Raw genomic sequence first — 21939 nt, forward strand, 5'->3', positions numbered from 1 at the left:
CCTTGAGAAAAAAGCCGGCACAGCATAGGAATAGGTTGGGGTGTACTTGGAAGCACTGAAAAAAATCAAAACAGCTCTACTTATCTACATAAGCCAATGTGTTCTACAGGTTATACACACATGCCACGCAAACATTGCGCTTACGAAGAAAGTGGGAATAAAACGTAGCCGATCTCAAAGAGCCGTGAAGCGAGTATTAGCGCGAGTATATCTTTGGGACAGGAAATGACAGTCATGTATCCTGGAGTAAACGTTGATAAGGGATATCATAGTTAAAATTTGGAAGAAGCGATCAACTTAGACGGGCCTTGTTGTAAGACCAATTGAGGAAGAGTGCACTCTGAAGGTGAAAATTTATTTCCCAGTAACGCACTCGGAGGGGAAGGCAATTAACGAGATGGAGAAAATAATATGAAAAATCGGAGGTAAGTATTGGACTCGTGCAGCGCATGCAGGAGTGGTTGTAGGTCAATGGTACAATACTTTGTGCCGCAGTGGTTATCTATAGGCTGTCGAGGATTATAATGATGAATCTTATTGAGCTATACCAGCAAAAATACTGTAAAAATAGGAGTAACTTTGAATAATAGTAATGAGCATACCATTCAAGAAAACAACTTCTGCCGAGGCATATTATCGCTAGTAGTTAGAGCCAAGTTCCTTCAAATTTGGAATATAAAGAGAGAAATGTCACTTTAAATTATTTACTAACCAGGACAGGGCAAAACGCAGAAAAAGTCACATTTCGATGGTAATCAAGCAGATAATGTTTGCGCCAGTGCATGAACTAGCCTATAAAAGGGCTGCCCGGTTTCCAATCTGGTTGCGGTTATTTTCCGAAAAAAAAAACTCAAAAAGTTCGACATGATGGTTATGAAATCCTTAATAGCTCAGTTTTTTTACATCTGGCAGGTAACATGGCAGAAAACGTGAACTTCACTGTCACATAAAGTGTATTTTTTTAAAAGCAAACGGCTATTATTCATACTGGAAGTAACCAATAGCGTTTTGAGTAAAAGTAATCGAGCAGATGAGTAGATAATAATAACTTGTTGTCTACATTCAAATGGTATGTAAACTTATTTACAAAATAAACATTTTTACCGTTGAAGCGAATCATACAAGGGTGTATTACGAATAATGAGTTTCACGGAAGAACATTTCCACACCTCCATCTTGGGTGGTGATGAAAACAGAAATAATTATAAAACAAAGCCTGTTCTTGCAGCAATGTTTAATCGGGACACGATAAAAAGAAACTTCACTAAGAACCACCAAACTATGTCATGTACAATGACCATCAAATTCATCAATTACTATTTCTGGTTTTATATACGGCAATGTGCACCTGTTAACGCAAAGCGCTTACACTGACTAACAACTTCCAGTTTATTTACACAGTTATTCTAAGTGAAGGAATCTTCTAATTTATGAAGTGTAAAAAAATATTTGAGTTTGTGCCCCCCTGTACGTTTATATTAACACCAAACAATACGTGAACTTCGGTTTTCTTTGGCCACTAACCTTACATAAAAGCGGTGCAAACTGTTCTGGAGCCCTCAAAAAGACATGTGACCTTTCCGGGTGCACTGATACTGTGTAAATTTTGTTCATATTTCTTGCGAGTACTTACGCTCTCATTATACTGAAAATAAATTACAAAATGTTTTTCGCAAAAATTTTAGAAAATGATAAAATGTTCATTAAAACACCGAAATTCCGATAACTACGGTGCCAGAGAAATAGTGGAATGTAAAAAAAGTTGTTGACCGTTACTACACTTCCTACTGAAAAACGCGTGCACTTTGTGAACTGCAGTTCTCTCGATCACGGAAAATATCTGCGGCGTCTGAGGCAATGGTGGCGTGATCAGCGAACGCACAGCGGTGCTTGCGACACTGCTTTTATCGCGCAAGGCGGGTTCACCAGCAGTCAGACTGTGATGCAACATTGTGTTTGAACCTCGTTTGCTAATGTGACATCACCTGATTTACCCATGAAAGTGAAAGTGAGAGAGGTCACGCCATAGCCCCGTGTGCCGCCTTCGAACTCACACTTTCACTAGACGCACCTCTTTCTTTTCTTTCAGCCTTCGCTAATGCGTTCGCGAAGTTGGTTACGCCGATATCGATGAACACCGCCGCAGCCGCCGGGAAATCTGGGTAGCAGGCGCCACAAGGCTGCTCCCTAGAGAGTGTCCAATTGTCCCGCGATCGTGTGACAGCGTTGTTGTTGCTGAAAACGTTTATTAAGAAAAGAGGGGAAGGGAGTTGAGGTAAAAAGTGGAGCACTGGGTGGCCATCCTATTCCGGTACCGCGGGCTGTGGCTGCAGTCTTTGCCCGGAGAATCAGGGCTTCCTGTTCTTCGAGCTGGCTGCAGCACAGCGCGCACTCCCAATGCTCAGGAGAGGGGGAGAGGGGGTAAAGACGGGGTAATGGGCGGACATGTCCAAACTAGGTGGCTGGTGGTGTTAAGAGAGTTGCAGAATGGGCAGTTGAATGGGTAGATTGTGGGGGAGACATAGTGAACGCGAGTGTGATTGTGGTACGTCTGTGTTTGTAGGCGGCGCCATAGCGGGCGTCGGTGGTTGTGAGGGAGTGGTGTGGGGGGGGATAGAGTCGTCGGGAGTTCCGGTAGTGGGCTAAGATGTCGTAGTACGTTCCGGGAGGGGGTGGAGGGTAAGGTCTTCGTGGGCCGGTACGTCGTTGGTCTCTCCCGGGAAAGCCCGGTAAGTGAGTTCACGGGTGGTGGCGTGTGCCACCTTGTTCCCAGGAAGAGATGTGTTGCCAGGGATCCACACTATACGTGTCGTTCGGAGCGATGGTCGGCGTGCTAGGATGTTCGAACTAATGCGAGTGATACGTCCTTTGGCGTAGCGGCGACAAGCGGACTGGGAGTCGGTCAGCACTGTGATGGTAGATGAGGGTACATTGGTGATGGCCAAAGCGATTGCAGCCTACTCTTTGGTATCAATGGATGTGGTTGATATTGTGGCAGAAGCTGTGATGATGTTGGTTGAGTGGATTACTTCTGTGGCATGGGCCGGGTATGTGCGGCATGGGGCTGCGTCAGTGTAGTAGGTATCGGGGTCGGCGCCGAACTTTTTGAGCAGTAGGCGTGCGGAATGTTGGTGGCGACCTTCGTTGTAGACGGGGTGCATATGTTTGGGTACTGGAAGGACATGAATGGCATCTCGGGCTGCAATAGAAAGGCTGCAGAATGTTTCGGGGGTTGGAGCTGTAGGGTAGCCCAGGCGTTTAAGGAGGTGTCGTCCAGTAGCAGTGATTTGAAGTCTTTGAAGCTAGCTGGTATTGTGGGTTTCAATCAGTTCCGACAGGGTATTGTGGAGCCCAAGCTGGAGGAGAAGATCTGCGGATGTGTAGGCCGGCAGGCCTAGCGCTGACGTGTATGCTTTGCGTATGAGGATGTCGACTTTGCTGATTCTTGTCGTTCCAATGCTAGATAGGATGCTCCATAAGTTATGCGACTTGTGAGCACGGCTTGCAGTATGCGACACGTGTCTGCCTCTTTGAGGCCGTGGCGGCGAGAGCATACCCGTTGTATTAGGTGCGTGAGTTGAGCCACCGTTTTCTGCAGGCGGGGGAGGAATGCTGCCCCCGATCCGTCGTGGTGATATTGCACTCCGAGGATGCGTAGTGTGGGTACTGTCGGAAGTGGTTTGCCATCGAGTGATGTTTCGGGTACTGGTGTTGGTTGTAAGGGGCGGCCGCGCGTTCTACTTCGGAGTATTAGGAGGGCCGACTTGGCTGGTGCGCAGTGAAGTCCACATGGGCGGAGATATGAAGTGACGGTGTCGGTAGCTTGCTGCAGTTTGTCTTGTTGGAGGTCCGGGGAGCCTTTGTTGGTCCAAATTGTAATATCATCCGCATAGAGTGCATGGGAGATATCCTGGATGTTTGAGAGCAGTGGTGGGAGTCCGGCCATAGCAATATTAAATAGCAGGGTCCAGATGACTGACCCTTGTGGTGTTCTTTGGGCGGGTATGCTAAAGCGATCGGACCGATGGGGGCAGATGCTTATTGGGGCCGTCCGATCGGTCACGAACGCGCGGACGTAGTTATAGGTGGACTGGCCGCAGCCTTTATTTTGTAGTTGATCGAGAATTGCGCTGTGGGACACGTTGTCGAAAGCTCCTTTAATGTCCAACGTCAATATGGTACTTGGATGCGTCTTGCTGAGCTTATCAATTATATCATCTTTCTGTTGTAGGTGAATATATTGTGCTGATAGATGCGCCCGAAAGCCAAACATCGTGTGCGGTAGTTGTTGTGTATCGTTTAGGTGGGTAGTTAGGCGGCGGGCGACAAGGTGCTTCAGTAGTTTGCCTGTACACGATGTTAGAGAGATTGGGCGTAGGTTGTCCAGGTTAACGGGCTTGTTTGGCTTGGGGAGTAGGCTGATGTCGGCAAGCCGTCATTGTGGGGGTAGCGGGCCATTGGCCCATTGTTGATTGTATTATTCAAGGAGGGCGTCAGAGTGGTCTCCGTCCAAATTGCGAAGGAGTTTGTAGGTGATGCGGTCGTGGCCCGGGGCGGTGTTGCAAGTGAGGCTGGATAGGGCCCGTAGAAGTTCGGTGCGGGTGAAAGGGGCGTCCAGGGCCTCGTTCGGGGTTCCCCTGTAATCCGGGTGCGGCGAAGGTGTTGTAGCCGTTGCGAAGAGTCTGTTTCGTAGCGAGGGCAGTAGGCTGTCGGGGTGCTGGGTATTGTTATGAATGAGTCGAGAGATTGTTTGGTTGGTGGCTGTTTTGGAGGTGGTGGTGCCCATGAAACGTCGTAGAATGTGCCATGCTCGTTTGGTCGTGAGCGTCCCGGCGAGTTGATAACCAAATGCGCGCCAGTTTTGGTTTTGTAGTTGCTTCGCATAATCTAGAGCGGTTTTGGTAAGTTGTGCTATGCGACGTTGCCTACTAAGTGCTATGCCTATGCCTACTAAGTAACACCCTATGCCTACTGCTATGCCTACTAGTGCTATGCCTACTAAGTAACACCCCGTGTCATGTCACTGTAATGGCCAGTGCTTTGCATTTTCTGCTAACACTACTGCCTGTAATCGCTCTGCTTCACCCACAAGTGATCATACAGTTTTCACTCGTAATTTTGGATATTCAGTTCTTTTAGTTTTGCATTAGCATGTTGCTTATTATTACGACATATGGAAGCAAAGACCGATATAGAGACGACCTCTCGATTAGCATATAAAAAACCAATTGTTGTTCCACCGGATGGCCAGTACTTTGTTCTACCCCCTTATTCAGCTGCTTCTACTCCTTGTATATCCCAACAAGGGGTCGTACCTTTGCCACTGGTAGATTTGGGTACATATGTCTTATTATTTTGGCAATCACACTTCGCATGCACTTACGGCGTGTGAAATGCGCCTTCTTCATGAAGGAACTGTGGCTCAACCTACAAAGTAAATTCCCATGTCATATCACTCAATTCTCCGCGACGCTTTCCAATGCTCATCACCGCCGCTTTTGGTCACTCATCTTCCCCCAAAACTGATCTTGTCATCGTTACTGGTAACTAGCTTTGCATACCTTATTGGGTTGCCTTGTGGGATAAGGTATCGCATACACTTACGCGTGGCATTGCAACATTAGTCGCAGAGGTGTGGCTAAGCTTACTAAACACAACAGGTTGTTGTGTCGTAAGAATTGCCAGTGTATCGTTCACACCATAGGTGCCACCTCTCTCGCTGAGCTAGGGATAATCAAATTTTCACTGGTAACCACTCAACTTTTATTTCGAAGCAGTATATGTCTAACCCACCAGCCTTCATTCCGGTGAAGTCGATTTACTAGGCGCCGCTGCGGCGCTCCTATTCGTCACCGCAGCCGTTGCTTTAACAACTATTGTTCGTTTCGCCACCACCGATGCCTCTTTCGCAGGCTGCGCAATCGTCTGATAACGGTTGTAGCGCCATTACAAGGCGTTAGCAGAGCACCTTTTCCGCTTTCAAGTCTGACTTGAGCCCATAATTGTTTTTCAGAAGGAAAGGCTTTGAGCGCGACATTTTCATCCGTGTGTTTCATGCCTAAGCACACGCCCATCACCGCTGGCTGGTTTATTTGTGCTCTGGCTGGGGGCGTGCAGGCAGAGCTAGTCGTCATGCCGCTTCTGATTACGTTGGCTTTATGCTGTCCGGAAATTTAAAAGTGGAAGTCTCGTGGCTCAGACGACCTGTAGCTGTCCTCAGCGGTCTTGCCTTTTGGGTTTGTGTTCGTGTGTTACAGAAGTCAAGTATTTGTCCACTAGCATAATTCAAGAGTACCTCCAGGTTTCAAATCCCTATAATCAAAAGCGTCTCGTTCGCTCAGAGGAAGAACAGCGGGAATCAAAGAAGCGTCTGCCGGAATAGAAGCGCGAATGTGTGCAAAACCAACCGAAAGCCGCCGCTGCTGCTTTTGCAACCGCACGTTCCAGTAAGATGACTAGCTACGAATCTATCCCGGATTGGCCGCAGCGTCGACGTGAACCAATATTTCTCCGTCAGCTTGAAGGGCTTTTAAAGCGGAAATTTCGGCTCTGCCTTTCACTTCTGCGCACGCGCACAGAACTGGTTTCCGGTTTATCACGAATGCGTTAGGAGTGGAAGGAAATGGGGTACTGCACGCACAGATGTATTTTTATTCTCTCACTGACGATGTGTACCTTGTTCTGGCGGACAGTTAAAACATGTACGTCCACCATCTAAATGCGGACTTGGTTTGGTGGGCAATGCAGACGGTAAGGTGCCTTTAACGCGGGACTGAAAGAGACAGCTCCATTGATTTCACAGTGCTAAAAGTTTTATTGGGTAATGTGCCTATTGCTCGGTCGCAAATGACAAAAAATGTGTTTTGTTTCGTTCATTTCGTGTACTGCGAGCCGCTTCGCAGGTATTCCTTCTTTACAGAGTGTAAACCCACTAATTTTTGTAGTGTATCGAAAAACCTTACCACTCCTAAATGTACAACTGCATCCATAGAGCATATATTGATAAGGCTTCTAAGTGAAACAGGTATCAATATTCAGTCGTTAATTCTACCGCCTGTTGTAGTCGCCTATCCCCATCCCGCTTCTACTTCAGGGGAATATAACATTTCCACTGTTAACTTTCGGGGCTTATTCAATATCACTTTTTTTTGCGTGTGGTGTATACTTGCCTTGCAACATGTGGTTGCAATCACTTTCACACGAGAGGTGCCACTCAGCTTATAAATATTCGTTGTGGTGTTGCCACATTTGCCAGTGCTTTATTTCACTTCTTATCACAGCCGCCATTACGCTTTTGTTCTCTCAAGTGGGGTGCTAGAATTTTTTTAGTTCTTTGGAAACTTATTTCATACCGCTTTTTTTATTTTGGCATGCATTTACCATGTCTTCTAGCACAACAATATGCAGAGAACTTCTGGCTAAGTCTACCAAGTAAAACCGTTCTATCAACCCTAATAGCAAGTTCGTCGTTTTACTACCACTCACAAAAAATTGTTGGAGCTCTTCCCCGTCAAAAAATCCTGTAATTTCGTCTGGTGACTTTAAGCGTGTAATTCTTACAATCTCTTGCATCAGCGGTTCATAAATACTTACCACGTGTTCAGGTGCACCTACAATCAACCTGTGGCTATGTTTATTGAATACAGGGGGGATTAACCTAACTACAAAAACAGTAAGCCAAGGATCTGACAAACTGGGGCCTGAAATATAAATTACCGGCGTCGCTTCGGTATCAAACACGTCTCCTAAGACTAGGCTACACTTTGAAGGTGACAGTAGCAGCGGCGCAATAATGCAGTTTACGGAATTTACAGCCATGCTGTATATAAACATCGGAGGCAGTGCATTTTGTTGCTTCTTAAAATCTGCACTCTGCAACCGTTTCGTCGTGTTGGCAAAGTGCTTAATTCTACCACCACTGAAAACCATCTCTCCTCGGTTTCTTCTATAACGCGATATCAATAGTGTCAACTGTTAAATCTTGTGTAGCTGCGCTTAGCATCCTCATATACATACGATCTGTGGAAACCCAAGACCTACATTATTGGGTTGAGGATGCAATTAAGGAAAAACCCATCATCGTTTAAAAAAAATGCAGGTTTGACTAATGAGCTCAAGTGGTTCATGTAACTGTTCAAAACAAATGATCATAAAACTTCAACTAGTAAATCGGCGTACCTATTATTATTGCATTCGCGGTTCCCAAACATTTACGATGTATGAAAGTGCCGCTATACTAATAGAGGATTTTTGCAGCGGGTAAAAAGTAAAACATGTTGTAGATTGTCCTCATACCGAAGTGCTTCGTTCTACAGACCATCGCCGCCACTCTTCGTCATCCACTATCAAGAAATCATCTCAATTTTACAGATGGCTATGCCTACCTGTTTTTTATTACTTTAGGGATTCGTGTTTTCCGTATACATGTGACGTGTGGTACCACAACCTGATTTATAGATGACCTGTGGCTAATCCTACCAAGTACACCCCTTGTAACATTCAAAAAATGGCCAGCGCTTTGCTCTAACAGCTATTGCAGTGGCTTCTCGTTGCTGTTCTTCCCACCAAAACCAAAGTGGAATTGCCACTGGTGAGAGCGCGTAATTTTTTTATCCAGGTTACGACGGCTGGAAGCAAAACCATATACCTCGAGGTGCTGTTGGACGGCCTACCAAAAAAGGTACGTTGTTTTATGGCAAGAAGTTGAAGGTTTCCACCTATCCCAGCCCCATTCTCGGCACCTTTCCTCCCATGTGATCAGCACAATTCGATTGGTAGTTTGTATACCTGTATTTTATAACACTAATTATTACTTATTGCGGATACCACGAATGGTAGTGAAAACCAAAATTATAAAGAACCTGTAACTAAGCCTACTAACAAAAAACCATATGGTGTCACAACTGCCTGCTCTTATCTGAAGTGTGTGTAGCCATCACTTCTCCCTCTTCTACTTTTCCCACAAGAAATTACAAAATTTACTCTGGTAAATATGCGCACCTGTTACTTATCTCTTCTTGAACTAGCATTTCGCATACACCTCCGACATGTGAAAGCAAAACGATATTGCGGGAGTATAGTGGGTAACCCTTTAAATAAAACCCCATGTCATTTCGCCACAATTGCTAGTGCTTACTTCTGGTGCCTATCTCAAGCGCTCATCGTGGCTCTTTTCATGCGAAGGTGTTCAGCTGAATTTTCATATCAGTTTATTAATTCGCGTTTCTCTATTATATAATGCATGTGGTATCGCAACCAGTTAATATAAAACCTCTCGCTAAACAAGCAAAGTAAATTAGTTTTTGTCTACTGACATTTGCGAGTGCGTTCTTCCACTGTCTATCGCAGCAACTGCTCGTCGCTCTGCTACCACAAGGGATCATAAAATTCCAATCCCAAACTTAGCGTACCTACTTATAAGGTTTAGCACTGCGGCTTTGCAAGTACTTGCGAAGTGTGCTACTCAATCCATATTATAAAGAATCAGTAGCTAAGTTTAATAAATCAAACCGACTGTTCTGTATGCAAAATGGCTTTTGCTTCCACAAGGGGCTCGTTTGTCTTTTTTCAAAACCAGTACACTTGGGTAAACAAGGCTTATATAGCTTAATATAATCCATCTAATGAAAGATATCGCCAACTATCAGAAATTAGAAATATGTAAGTACATTGAAACCCGTTTATAGCGAACTGGAATATGCACCGCGATTAGTTCGATATATCCAATAGTTCGATAAAGCCGAACCCGCCTATAACGAGCTTATTGTTACGAGTTCGCAATCCGCGTGAGCCCCCCGCCCCCTCCCTAACTCCGCCATCCGCGTATACAGAAACGAACACAGTACAGTAGCCATTACCAGACCAAAGTTATCCATTTATTGCACGAATCAAAACATCTTTCCACCTTAACTGCCCACGTTGCAAAAAAAAAACAAGAATTTTTTTTCACTTTCATTTTCGTGGCTTCAACTAGCATAGCATTCTCTACACGAAATATTGCACCAGTCCGAGTCCGTGTCCTGAAAAGTGTAAGAAGCATTGGCGGAGCACATCGACTGCCGGGACTGCACATCGACTGCCACATCGACATCATCTGGAACGTTGCTGAGCTCTTCCCACAGTTCACCGATGCTGCTGTCTTGGTCCGCCCTCACTGACTGGGCGGGTTCCGTCGCGAGTCCCGCCCATCGGAGGCGCAATGTCTCAGTCGTGGCTCTTGCTCCGTGGTCGCGGCCGATCCACATCTTAATCGCCGCTCCGAGATCATGCATTTCGGCAGCCATTCTAGGTTCCCCGAGTTCGATATATCGGATGTGAACTTCGTTATAACGAAAATGTTTCCCATGTGTTTCCGTAACAAAATTATTTTTGTTCGAAATATAGCATATTTCGCTCAATCCGGGTTCGTTATAGCCGGGTTTGAATGTAATACTATTGAACCCCTCTCCTTTTGGAGACAACACTATGCGGCGGCCAGTGCTTTCTCGCTGCTCGCTGAGGCTTGTGGCTTTTTTCATTTCTAGCGCAAATATTCGAAGGGCGCTTGCAATGCTGATAATGTTAACTCGAATGCAGCGCGGTTACATAAGGTACAAAAGCCTCGTGTAGTATACTAGCGTGCATTACAGTTTGTAAGGATGTAGTGGGAGAAAGACGGGTTTCAGTTTTTACAATCTGTGTGTTTGTACATATATTTGTCTGTGCCATTCAAATTTTAGGCCAAAATTTTCTCAGAGCGTTCTGACGTGTTCTCACTCGGATATCCTTCCGCATACTTTTTTAAATATTCAAAAAATAATTTCAAAACGTTTATTGCTAACACCAGACAATACGGGAACTTTAGTTTTCTTCTGCCCCATTGATATTACATAAAAGGAGTGCAAACTGTTCTTGAGCCCACAGAAAAAGCCGTCATGTTTTTATCAGCACTTATACGGTATTTGTGGATTTTGTTGATATTTCTTGGGAGTACTTACAGTCTTATTATGCTGAAAATCAAATGCACACATTTTTCTTTGAAATTAAAAAAAATTACAAATTGTTTCATTAAACCCAAATCCCAATAAATACGGTGCCTGAGAAATAGTTGAATGTCATTTCTTGTTGTAAAATTGATTATGAATAGGACGGCACTAGGCCTGTTGCGGTGGGAGGAGGAAAAGGGAAGGGGGTTACGTGCGTCGCACTATGGAGGCTTCACACGCAAATGTCCACAGTGAGAGTATAATTCTCTTGTTGTCTTGTGTTGGCCGGATCCAGCACTCGTATGTTGATACAGATGACGGGCGATGTTTGTCACGCGCGTCCTTCAGTCCTTCACAGTCCCACACCAGGTGACGCATGTTGGCCGGCTAGGCGGCCAAGCACACACTACACTGGGGCGGCGAAAATTTGGCGGGTTCGGCTGCTTGGATTACTTCTGTGCATGGTTCCACCTTGCCACCACGTCATCCGTGACAGCAAAGCCACTTCGTGCTTTCACCACGAACACTTAGGCGCCCCGGGGAAGACCTTTAGGTAGGGGAGCCTCAAGGGGTGGTACGTGGGTCAGGAGCCCTTTGGACCTTTCAAGCTTGTTCCTTCTTCGCTTCTCTTCAGGGCTATGACTCAGGGCTTTGAGAGGAGTGAGCTCAAGCTGCGAGTAGTGGGGAGAGCGAGCCTCACTGGCCAGCTTGTGCACAGTCTCATTTCCCGTGTTGCCAGAGTGTCCGGGTACCCAGAGGACCTTGACATCAATATTTTTGTTCCGTTGTAGTTCCTGGCAAGTCTGCTTTATGGCATATTCCGTGGAGGTCACTCGCGGGGGTCCAACCAGGTTTTTGAGTGCCGTAGCACTGTCCGTTAAAACACTGATCTGTCGTACTTGCTTGGTGCCATCTGTAGTCTGAGACAAGAATTCAAGCACCCAGAGGAGGCTAAGGTGAATGGCTCGGAGTTCGAGTTCTGTGGTTGAGGGGGTCTCTTCTAGAAGGAACCTTTTTGAGCGGTGGGCCCCGTCCTCTCTTCTCGCTGCCATAGCTGCAATTCGGGTCTCGGGGTCCCATGAGCAGTCTGTATGGATGCATAGCTCCCCAGCTCAGGTTTATGTGCGTTAAGGGCCTGTGCTATTCGTTTTCGCTGCTGGCGTATTTCTGTACGTTTGTCTTGCGCGATAGTGGCTTGAGAATTGTTATTTGAATGTCTTGCCACGAAGGGATGTGGGGTGGAACATCTTCTAGTACGGCTTGCATCTGAGGGTCTTCATGTAGTAGGAGCCGCTGTCCTTGGAGTGTGTTCTGACGTTGGTCAGCTGCACCTTTCCGTCGATCGTTTATTAGCTCCCGCAAAGGTGGGAGTCGCGCATAACGGTACAGTTCGTCGATGCGCGTGTGCCGTGGTAGGCCGGTCACTACTCGCAGAGCAGTTCTATACATCGTTTCGAGCTTTTCAGTTTGTGCTTTCGTCAGGCGGTAGCACAGAGCACCATACGTGGCGCGTGAGACGAGCACGGCCTAAACTAGAGTGCGGCTACCTCCGATGTAGCTCCTCCAAATTTGCTTGCGAGTCGTTTGATCAGCTGGAGTAGTTTTTTCCATGTTGGTGCCAGTTGTCTTAACCACTCGGTTGAACCTCCCCGCTCCGCGATGAGTATACCGAGGATCCTGATCCAGCCTGCGTCTGGTCGCTTGAGTGGTCTCCCCTCTAGCGAAAGGGATACCTTGGCTCGTTCTCCAGGAGTGCCTCCGATCAGGATATACTGTGTCTTCTCGACCAACAGCTGCATGCCGGTATGCTTGAGGTATCGCTCCAGGGTGGAGAGTGCCTCCTGCAGTGCGGCCACAGCCAACTCCGTCTTTTTGTGGTCAGGGGCTTCAGTCCAGATGGTAATATCATCTGCGTACAGAGTAAAATGCACACCTGTAATTTTTGAGAGTTCTTGGGTGAGCCCACGCATTACCACATTGAAGAGCAAGGGTGATAGAATCGGTTACTACAAGTCCTACTGTAAACTGCGCGCGCAGAACGAACTGCAGTCATCTCGGTCACAGAATCTACCTGCGACATCTGAGGCAGTGATCGCGTGATCAGTGAACACATAGTGGGGCGCGATACTCCCCTTTTATCTCGCAGGGCTGGTCCAGGAGCAGTGAGCATGTTATTAAAATTGAGTTTGAACTTCGCTCGCTCGTTAATGTGACGTAGTTTGATTGAGCCATAAATAGTTTAGCTAGAAGCACGTAGTTGGAAATGGTGCTCAAGTCTCTCGCTTAAATATGATGGTCTCTGGAGCAGCCTCGAACGTAGCAGCCACTGGGCAAAGTGCGAGAGGGTGGGCGATCATTGGCGGCAGCGCAGGACGAAAGTGTAAAGAGGAACCAGTGAGAGAGGACACGCCATTGCTACGCGTGCGGTTTCCCCTTTGCACAATCACCATACGCTGCTCTTCATGTTCTGGCGGTGGTCAGCCGCACCTTTTCGTCGATCGTTTATTAGTTCCCGCCAAGGTGCGCGTCGCGCATAACGGTACAGTTCATCGATGCGCGTGTGCCGTGGTAGGCCGGTCACTATCCCTTTCCGCCTTCACTGACGATATCGACGGCACCGCCTTCACCGCCGCAGGGAAACCGAGGTACCGGGCTACAAACGGGTGCTCCTTAAAAAAGTGTCGAATGATTCCCTGATCGTGCGACACGTTAAACACAAATAAAAGAGCTCGCAGCAGCGTAGCCATGGCGCCCATCGCTGTGTTGACGTTAACGCGTTGCCTGGGAACGTAAACAAGGAATTACGGCTGATCGCCTGTCGATAGTTAGATCTATGGTTCGCATGCTTTTCCATTGATTCCGTAACCTCTGTCACAAGTTGTAGACATGCGAAATAAAGTGCAGTATCATTGCTGTTGACCAAAAGTTATAATGAGGTCTGACCTTAAAGAAATGCCCAGGAAATACACCGGGCGCAAATAACGCATTTGAATATGAGAGTTCTAAGAACTAAGATGATCACAGCGAAGCCGACGTCCTGAGTGTTATACAAAACTTCCACAAATATCGATTTAGCAGTTCCGATGACTAATGCACCTTGGGATTAGCTTGAGGTTGGCCATAGGAATGAAGGCGATGCTCACGTATTCATATATTTAACTAGTCGAGGGTGAGGACAGACTGAAGAATATATCGTTGTGCCTAGCGACTCACCAAGATATATTAGTGCGCACGTAGCAGGAGACATGAACTCTCATTGTCAATATTGCGTAAATTGATCCCTTCAGTCTCAATCCCGGTTTATGTCATTCATCACTGTGCCTCTTAACATATTTTGTGAGATCGTTATTGTATCTCCAATCGGCCCTGACTTGTGATCAACTTCTGTCTTCTGAAAACATAGCAACAAAGCTTGTTAATTTCACCGGCAGTACCAGCTCTGGGAGCAATCAACGTGAACATTCCCCAGCGTGGGGTTTCTGGGAAAGAAACCTCGAAGACCACACGACATGTCTATCTTCGAGCTGAGGTAAATTAAACAATGATCCACTGCGCAGACTCATGGCGCGTCAGTGAAGGTTGTTTGGTGCTACTTCAAGTCTTCAGTAGCTACCTATATTCTATTGGTTCTTCCACTGATCAATGTTCCTATTACTCAGTCTTTCTTCGCTTGCAAGAGATAATAGAATTGCCTTAGGTATTTCGTTTACCGTACTTTTACATTTCTTCTCTTGAAATGCAAATTTTTAATACGTGGGAAAGTTTAAACATACTCTTAAAAACCAAGCAGTAAAGCATATAAAGAAACCATCTTCTCGTGCCACGACCACTCGCTTCCTCTAATAATACCTGCCGCTTTTTTCGGGATTCCTTCTCTCACATGGAATCATTAAATTCCCTCTAGTAACTTTGTTCATTGTATTTTATTCTGGTAGTGCTCTCATAATACTTAAATTCCTAATACGAGTCAAACCTTCACTATTTATTTAAAACACGCGACGTAAATCCACGAAATAAAGAAGTTGTTCAGATTTTTCTGTGTGATATCTTTTTTATTAGACCAATTGCATCAGGTTGCGCTTGCTTTTTCTGAACATAAGAATCATAATAAGCCATAGGTAGCGTTTTTTGCGGCACTTGAAAATTTCGGCTATCGTAACCATCATTAAATTTATCATCAACAGCCTTCTCATGTTCAATGCAGGACAAAGGCCTCACCCATTCACCTCCAACTGCTGATACCGCTGCAGTGCTAACGCCCCCAGTTTATCACCTAAGTTGCATAATTCATCCCTCGGGCTTCTAGCCTTTCCCTTCTTCCAGGCACTTCTCTTTATAAGCACTATGTTACCCTAATTGACCACCCACTGTCTTCTCGCCTCATCACATGGACAGGCCAGGTGCATTTCTTGTTCTTTATTTCAAATACATCTTCTACTCTAGTTTGTTCTCAAATCCAGGTAGCTAGTCTCATTGCCCTGAGTGTTACCCCTAACAATATTCATTCCATGGCCATTGAGACTACCCAATTTTGCTTTCCTGTTGTTTAGTAAGGCACCACGTTTCATCTCCATACGTCAAAATCGACCACATGGACGGGGTGTAGATTTATTCTTTTTAGTGACAGAGGCACTTAGTATTTATTATTTGGGAGGGCTTGCCGTGTGCTCCCCAACCAATACCTATTCTACACCGAATTTTTCTTTCGTCGTTACCGTCAGAACTAACGTCTCTCCAAGGTATTTATTAATAATAATATATTTATTAGTCAAACAGAAGTCATGTACATAATCAGGCCTACCAAAGCCGCAACGGGCTTGTCAGGCAGAGCCTGGCAGGCGACAAGCGTTAAAAAAATTATATATGTTACAGTACGCAGTACCAACCAAGAACACATAACCATTCGGTATTCCCGAAATCTCTGCAAAGCACTAGCGCATGTGCCTTAAAGCCTTTTTCAGTTTATATTTCGAGGCATGCGCAAAAAAGTCAGATAGCAAAGTGTTAAATATAGCTGGCACAAAATAACGGCGTGTTCTTTTCCCGTACCTTGTGGAACAACGAGGAATTGCGTAACGTTGCTTCGGTCTCATGGACCGAGCAGGAGTGTAACACGTTTTGAATGTATTAATCCAAAAATGTTTTAAGATAACGGTTTCATTTAGGAGCGAGGTAAAATCGGGCAACATCAAGGTTTTGAATACATTGTCATCTTTCTCCATACACAAGTCATATGCAATGGTACGCCGCAAAAAACGCAAAATGGAATTGACTCGTTCTATCCAACGTAAAGAAAAGTGACCATATACTGTAATACCGTACCTAAGCACACTATAACAAAGGGAACGTACAATGACTTTTCGCAGCGGAAATGGAATAAATGTTCTTAATTTGTACAACAAAGATGATACAGCACGAATTTTTTTACATACATAAGCAAAGTGGGAATTCCAAGAAAGGTCGCTATCGAAATACAAACCTAAATACTTCACACTGGACACATACTTTACAGGAATACAACTACAAGAACAGCAGGCCGCTGAGTGTAAAAGTAAAGATTGCGTTAAGTCAACTTTTTTCAATGGATTGTGAAAGCAAATCAGCTGTGAAAGCAAATCAATGGAATTGGCCGTAAACCAATTCATAGTTTGCATTGCAGAAACTTGAAGCGACTTTATGGCGTCAGAATGACGAGAAGCATAAGAAACAAGAACCGTGTCATCGGCGTACTGAAATATTGAAGACGATACAGAATAGGCGAGGTCGTTAACATATAAGTTAAACAGCAGAGGACTCAGTATAGACCCTTGTGTGTACACCTGACCTAATAAAAGAAGCATTACTTGAAAATTTACCAATCCGAACAACCTGTGTTCTGTCAAGTAAGAAGTTTTCAAGTAGACGCAGAAAGTTGTCCCGAAAACCTAGTCTTTGTAGTTTGGTGAGCAGGAGGGTATGACACACGCTATCGAAAGCTTTACTGACATCAAGAAATAATGCACATGCAATCTGGTTACGATCGAAAGTATAGTTTAATAAATCAGAAAAGTCCTCGAGCAAAGTTGTATGGTTTTATTTCTATAGTTTGGTTTCCTAAGCTGAAGAGGACACTTTTCGCATGCCTTTTTTTATTGCTTTAAATTTCTTCTCTTGTATTTCAGATCTCATGCTATTCTTTTTAATTGTAGTTGCTTAAGCGTTGTTTGCAGGTGCTCTGTAGTCTCCCTCAGCCATTTGTTGGCTGCTAAGTTCAGTGGCCCCACCAGGCTGGGTGGGCAACATTGTGTGTGGCCGGGCAATAAACACCGCCGAGGACGGCTGCTCGGGGGTCAGTCACCATCACCACCAGCACGCTGCAGTTCGTCTCTCGGCTGGAGGGTACCCCTACCCTCCCAGGTTCACAAACGCGGGTCTAAATCGTGACACTGGCGACGAGGGAAGAAGCCCGCGGAGCGGCCGAAGCCACCGTGAACGCCGCCACCGAGAACGCCAAGACACCGCCCCCTCAAGCCAGCCGCCATTACGCCATGCCGCTGTACGGGAGGCTCGAGCCGTTCGAGGGTGAAGGGTACGCCTGGCCGGTCTACGAGGAACAAGTCGGCGTGTTTTTCCGGGCTAACTACACACCCGAGGCAAAAGAGCGCGATATCTTCCTGGCCAGCTGCGGGACCCGCGTCTTCGCTCTCCCGCTCGAGCTGCTCAAGCCGGCCACGCCGCCCGAGAAGTCGCTGGGTGAGCTGCACGCGACCCTACGCTCGCACTACAGCCCGGCTCCGTCGACGCTAATGGAGCGTTTTCGCTTCAACAACCGGTGCCGCCGAGACGGGGAGACGCTCGGGCAGTTCGTCGCAGCGCTGCGAGGGTTGGCGAGCGGCTGCGCCTTCGGGGACCAGCTCGACTCGCTGCTCTGGGACCGTTTCGTCTGCGGCATCAACAACCCCGCCATGCAGACGTGACTCCTGGAGCTTCCCGACCCCTCGCTGGACGACGCCGTGAAGGCAGCGCTGGCGATGGAGGCTGCGGCCAAGGACGCGGGCGAGCTAGCGCGTGCTGGCGGCTGACCGTCGGCGGAGGCGGCTCTGAACAAGATGGCGGCACGGCATGCCAGGTGCGTTCGCTGCGGTGGTGACCACCCCCCTTTACAGAGCCAGGTCGCGCAAGCGGAGTACTTTGCGTGCGGAAGAACTGGGCACATTGCTCGGGCGTGCCGAGGGGGAATGACGGCGGACGGAATTTGAGTGGCCCCACCAGGCTCGATGGACAACATTGTGTGTGACTGGGCAATAAACACCGCCGAGCACGGCTGCTCGGGGGTCAGTCACCGTCACCACCAGCATGCTGCAGGTCGTCTATCAGCTGGAGGGTACCCCTACCCTCCTAGGTTCATGAACGCGGGTCTAAATCGCGACATGAATGAAACGCTTAGTCATAGCCTATAAATGATATGTAAAGGGCTTAGTGTATTCTAAACATTTTTCTCTCACTTCATAGACAACATGAATGTGATCCATGGTTGAGGACCCTTTTCTAAATCCAGCCGGCTCCTGGTTTAGTTGTAAATCCACGCTGTCAGATACACGTCTAAGACATTATTTTTTAAAGCTTGTACACAACAAAGATGAGCTAATTGGTATATAAATCTTGAGGTCTTTGGGAGCGCCCCTGTTATGACAAAAATTGCATGACGAAAATATTACAGCGAGTGTTTACTGAAAAATATCTCCTCCCTTCTTCAAAAGATCTACGGTTATGTGAATTTTGCCTGAAGGTTTTCCTCTTTTCAATATTTTGAGACACTTCTTTCCTCCTTCTTTAGTTACTAGCAATACAGTGCATGTTAAGCTTATGCTCTAAGCAGTTTCTTCTGGTATAAAATCGCTGGCATTTAGTGTGGTATCGAGACATCCTGCAACTTGTTTCCTTATCGAGGTCGTGCGTTATGTTAGCCTGCTCGTCGGTGAGTTCGTACATCCTCTCTCTGCCAATGAATAACTTTCTTGTAGTTGCTTTGAAGCTTACCCCCGTTAGAGGCATTTTCCTTCAAGCCTGCTGTAATACATGCACTAATTTAAATTTTTTAACATCTTTTCAATCTGATCTGCCATACTGATCTGATCTGGCGTACTTTTCAATCTGATCTGCCTACTTCTCAATACTTTTCAATCTGATCTGCCGCACTTCACCTTATCACGTTGTTACTTTTCTATCGCCTTGCGCATAGTCTTAAGATGTGGGAAAACGCCACGGTGTTCACACAGGAGTTGCTGCTAAGGCTATGAAAAAGCAGTGTCCTGTTGCCTATAATAGTTATTCGTTTTTCCCTGATTCTGCCCATCTTTTTGTCTTCCTACCCTAGCAATGATAATAGCATTGCCATATTGTACATAATTCTGAAGTTCCGTGGAAAAACGCCAATAAATGAAACGAGGTTTTTTCGGCACAGCGGAAAGCGCCCTAATAGGATACTAATTCCAGTCCTTTTCCTTGCTCGTTTTTCTGTTACAAGGACTCCTTGCTTTGCCAAACGTAACTTCGCTTCCGATATTTATACTCTTCTGGAGTGGCCTTGCTCATCGTTTTAGGACCTGTCAGAAACATATCGTATTTTAAGGGCTATATAGTAAGGCTGTTATTAAACACCTTAACGTGCAACCACTGTGGCAGCAGCTTCGTTCTTGCATCTATCACATCCGTTTTTTCTCACTACAGAAGGGGTCATAGATTTCCTTTAGCTAACCTCCTTTATTTTTGTTCGGATCTCTCCACATTACCATTGGAGATATTTTTAAGACGTGCAAAAGAATATGGTTTTTCTTAGAGCGCCTGGGGTGAGGCTACTAGCTAAAGCTCGTTCTTCTGCCACCACAGTGGCTAGCGCTTGGCCCCTTTTGAACGCTTTTTGGTACCCATAAATGTTCAAAGAATACATACGGCTTACTTCGTTCACTTTATTTGTTGTGTTAACATTAGCGCACTTCTTATTATGAAGACGTTCCTCCTAATACTTGGAACCTTAAAACTAATCTTTGTAAGGTGAGGTTGTAAGGTTATAAAGTGAATAAATGAACTGTTTTCGCGGGCAACCACATTGTCCAGTGCTTCGTTTTCACATGAATCGCTACCGCTTTTTTGTTCCCGTCCCCACAAGAGAGTGTATGTTTCCACTAGAAAACTATGTACTCTGTTTAGGGTTGTCTGCTTTACCCTTGCGGGCATTCTTAAAAACTAGTGCCGCCTAGCAATATTCTGAAACAATTTGCAGCAAAGCCACTAAAAAAAGCGTTCTTGTGCGGCTAGATTGACCAGTGCTTCATTCTTCCATTGCAATTCTTGTTGTCATAGGAGTGAAAACATTTCCACAAGTAACTTTGTTTCTTGCATTATTGACTTTCCAGATAAGTGTTGCACATACCCTTAAAACATGATAAAGCCTAACGGTATGTTTGGCTTTGTGGCAATTCGTAAAATAAAACGCGTTCTCGTGCCGCAACTGCGCAGAGATCTTTATTAATCTATTATGGCGGACGCTATTCTTTGCTCGTGCTTCTTCACAAAGAATTATCTGCGTTCACTTTCTGTGTTTGCGTTGCGCATATTTTATAACAAGCGCAACCCTATTCTGAAAGGAGTTGAAGCTAAGAATTTTAATGTTACATAGTTCAGGTCGCGCCATTACAGTGCTTTATTTATCCAGGGATCCCTGTGCTTTACCTCCCTTTCCCTTCTCTACAAAGAAAGATAGAAGCGCTGATCCTAACTTGGTTTAGTTAATTCCTAATCTCTTTGCACAGCCGCAATTGACATATTTTTGAAACGGTTCAAAGCATAACCTTTACAAAAACGTTTGTAAGACCACTAAACAAAACGCTTTCTTTTGCCTCCACGGTGGCCACGGTTTCAGTCTTGCACTTACCGGTGCCGCTATTTTTTCTGATTCTTTCTTCACACGGGATCAGAAAGTTCAGTCAGGTATTTTGTCTACTGTATTTCTTATCTTCGTCTGCATTCGCGAAGCACACAATCTGCATTCGCAATGCAAGCAAGCACACGCAATGAACGCAATGCGCGCAAACAAATTATAGTATTCCCACAGAAACCTACGTTTACAGTATTTCTTGTTTGTTACTGCATGCGCATTGAGTATAGGCTTATGACCATGTGAAGCCTACCGAAATATTTTGAGAACCTGCGGAAAGGCTACTAAGCAGAACGCGCTCTCGAAAAGCCGTAGTTGAACCTACTTAAACATTAAACCCATCACTCGGCCTTTTCACGCACTTCAACAGCTAAGACAGTGTATTGAGGTTCTGGGTGTAACTTTGACTACTGCATCCGCACTTTTTAATTTGAGTTCCCACATTTATGAGACATGTGAAAGCGCAACCATAGTTTTACGCAACGTTGGTCAAGGCCACTTAAAACGGTCTCGTTCAACCACAATAGAAAAAGATTTGTTCTTCCAATTGATGGCCACCACAATTTGTATCTCCTGATGCCACTGGCATAAAGTGTGACACAGGGAGAGAAACCGTAAAACGTAACTTTCTATACTTTGTTTATCACTTTCTCTATTTTACTTGCATATACTCTGAAGATGTCTGAAAGCGGCAAAGAATTCTTCAAAAGAGTTGTGTGAAAGAGTCCTGATAAAGCACTTTATCTTGTCTTCAAAGAAAGCAGGGCTTCTCATTTTCACAGATTACTGACCCTTTCTTGCGCCAGTCTGCCCAAAAGGGGATCATAGAATTCGTGCCGGTAACCTTGTGCAGGGTATGTTTACCCACTTCTGCATTGTTGTTGACTCCACTCATACGGCGTGTGCAACGAAACCGTATTTTTTAACAAGTTTCTGCTTACGCTCTAACGCAAAACGCGTTTTTGTGATTCCAAAGTAGAGGAGCTTTGTTCTCGCACGTATCGCCGCCTGATTTACGTCGTTTTTATTGAGGCACATGTTATTGTGCAATGGCGACGG

Source organism: Haemaphysalis longicornis, unplaced genomic scaffold (assembly GCF_048455015.1).
Source record: "Haemaphysalis longicornis isolate Haplotype H1 unplaced genomic scaffold, Haemaphysalis longicornis Haplotype H1 scaffold_5, whole genome shotgun sequence".
Taxonomy (NCBI): domain Eukaryota; kingdom Metazoa; phylum Arthropoda; class Arachnida; order Ixodida; family Ixodidae; genus Haemaphysalis; species Haemaphysalis longicornis.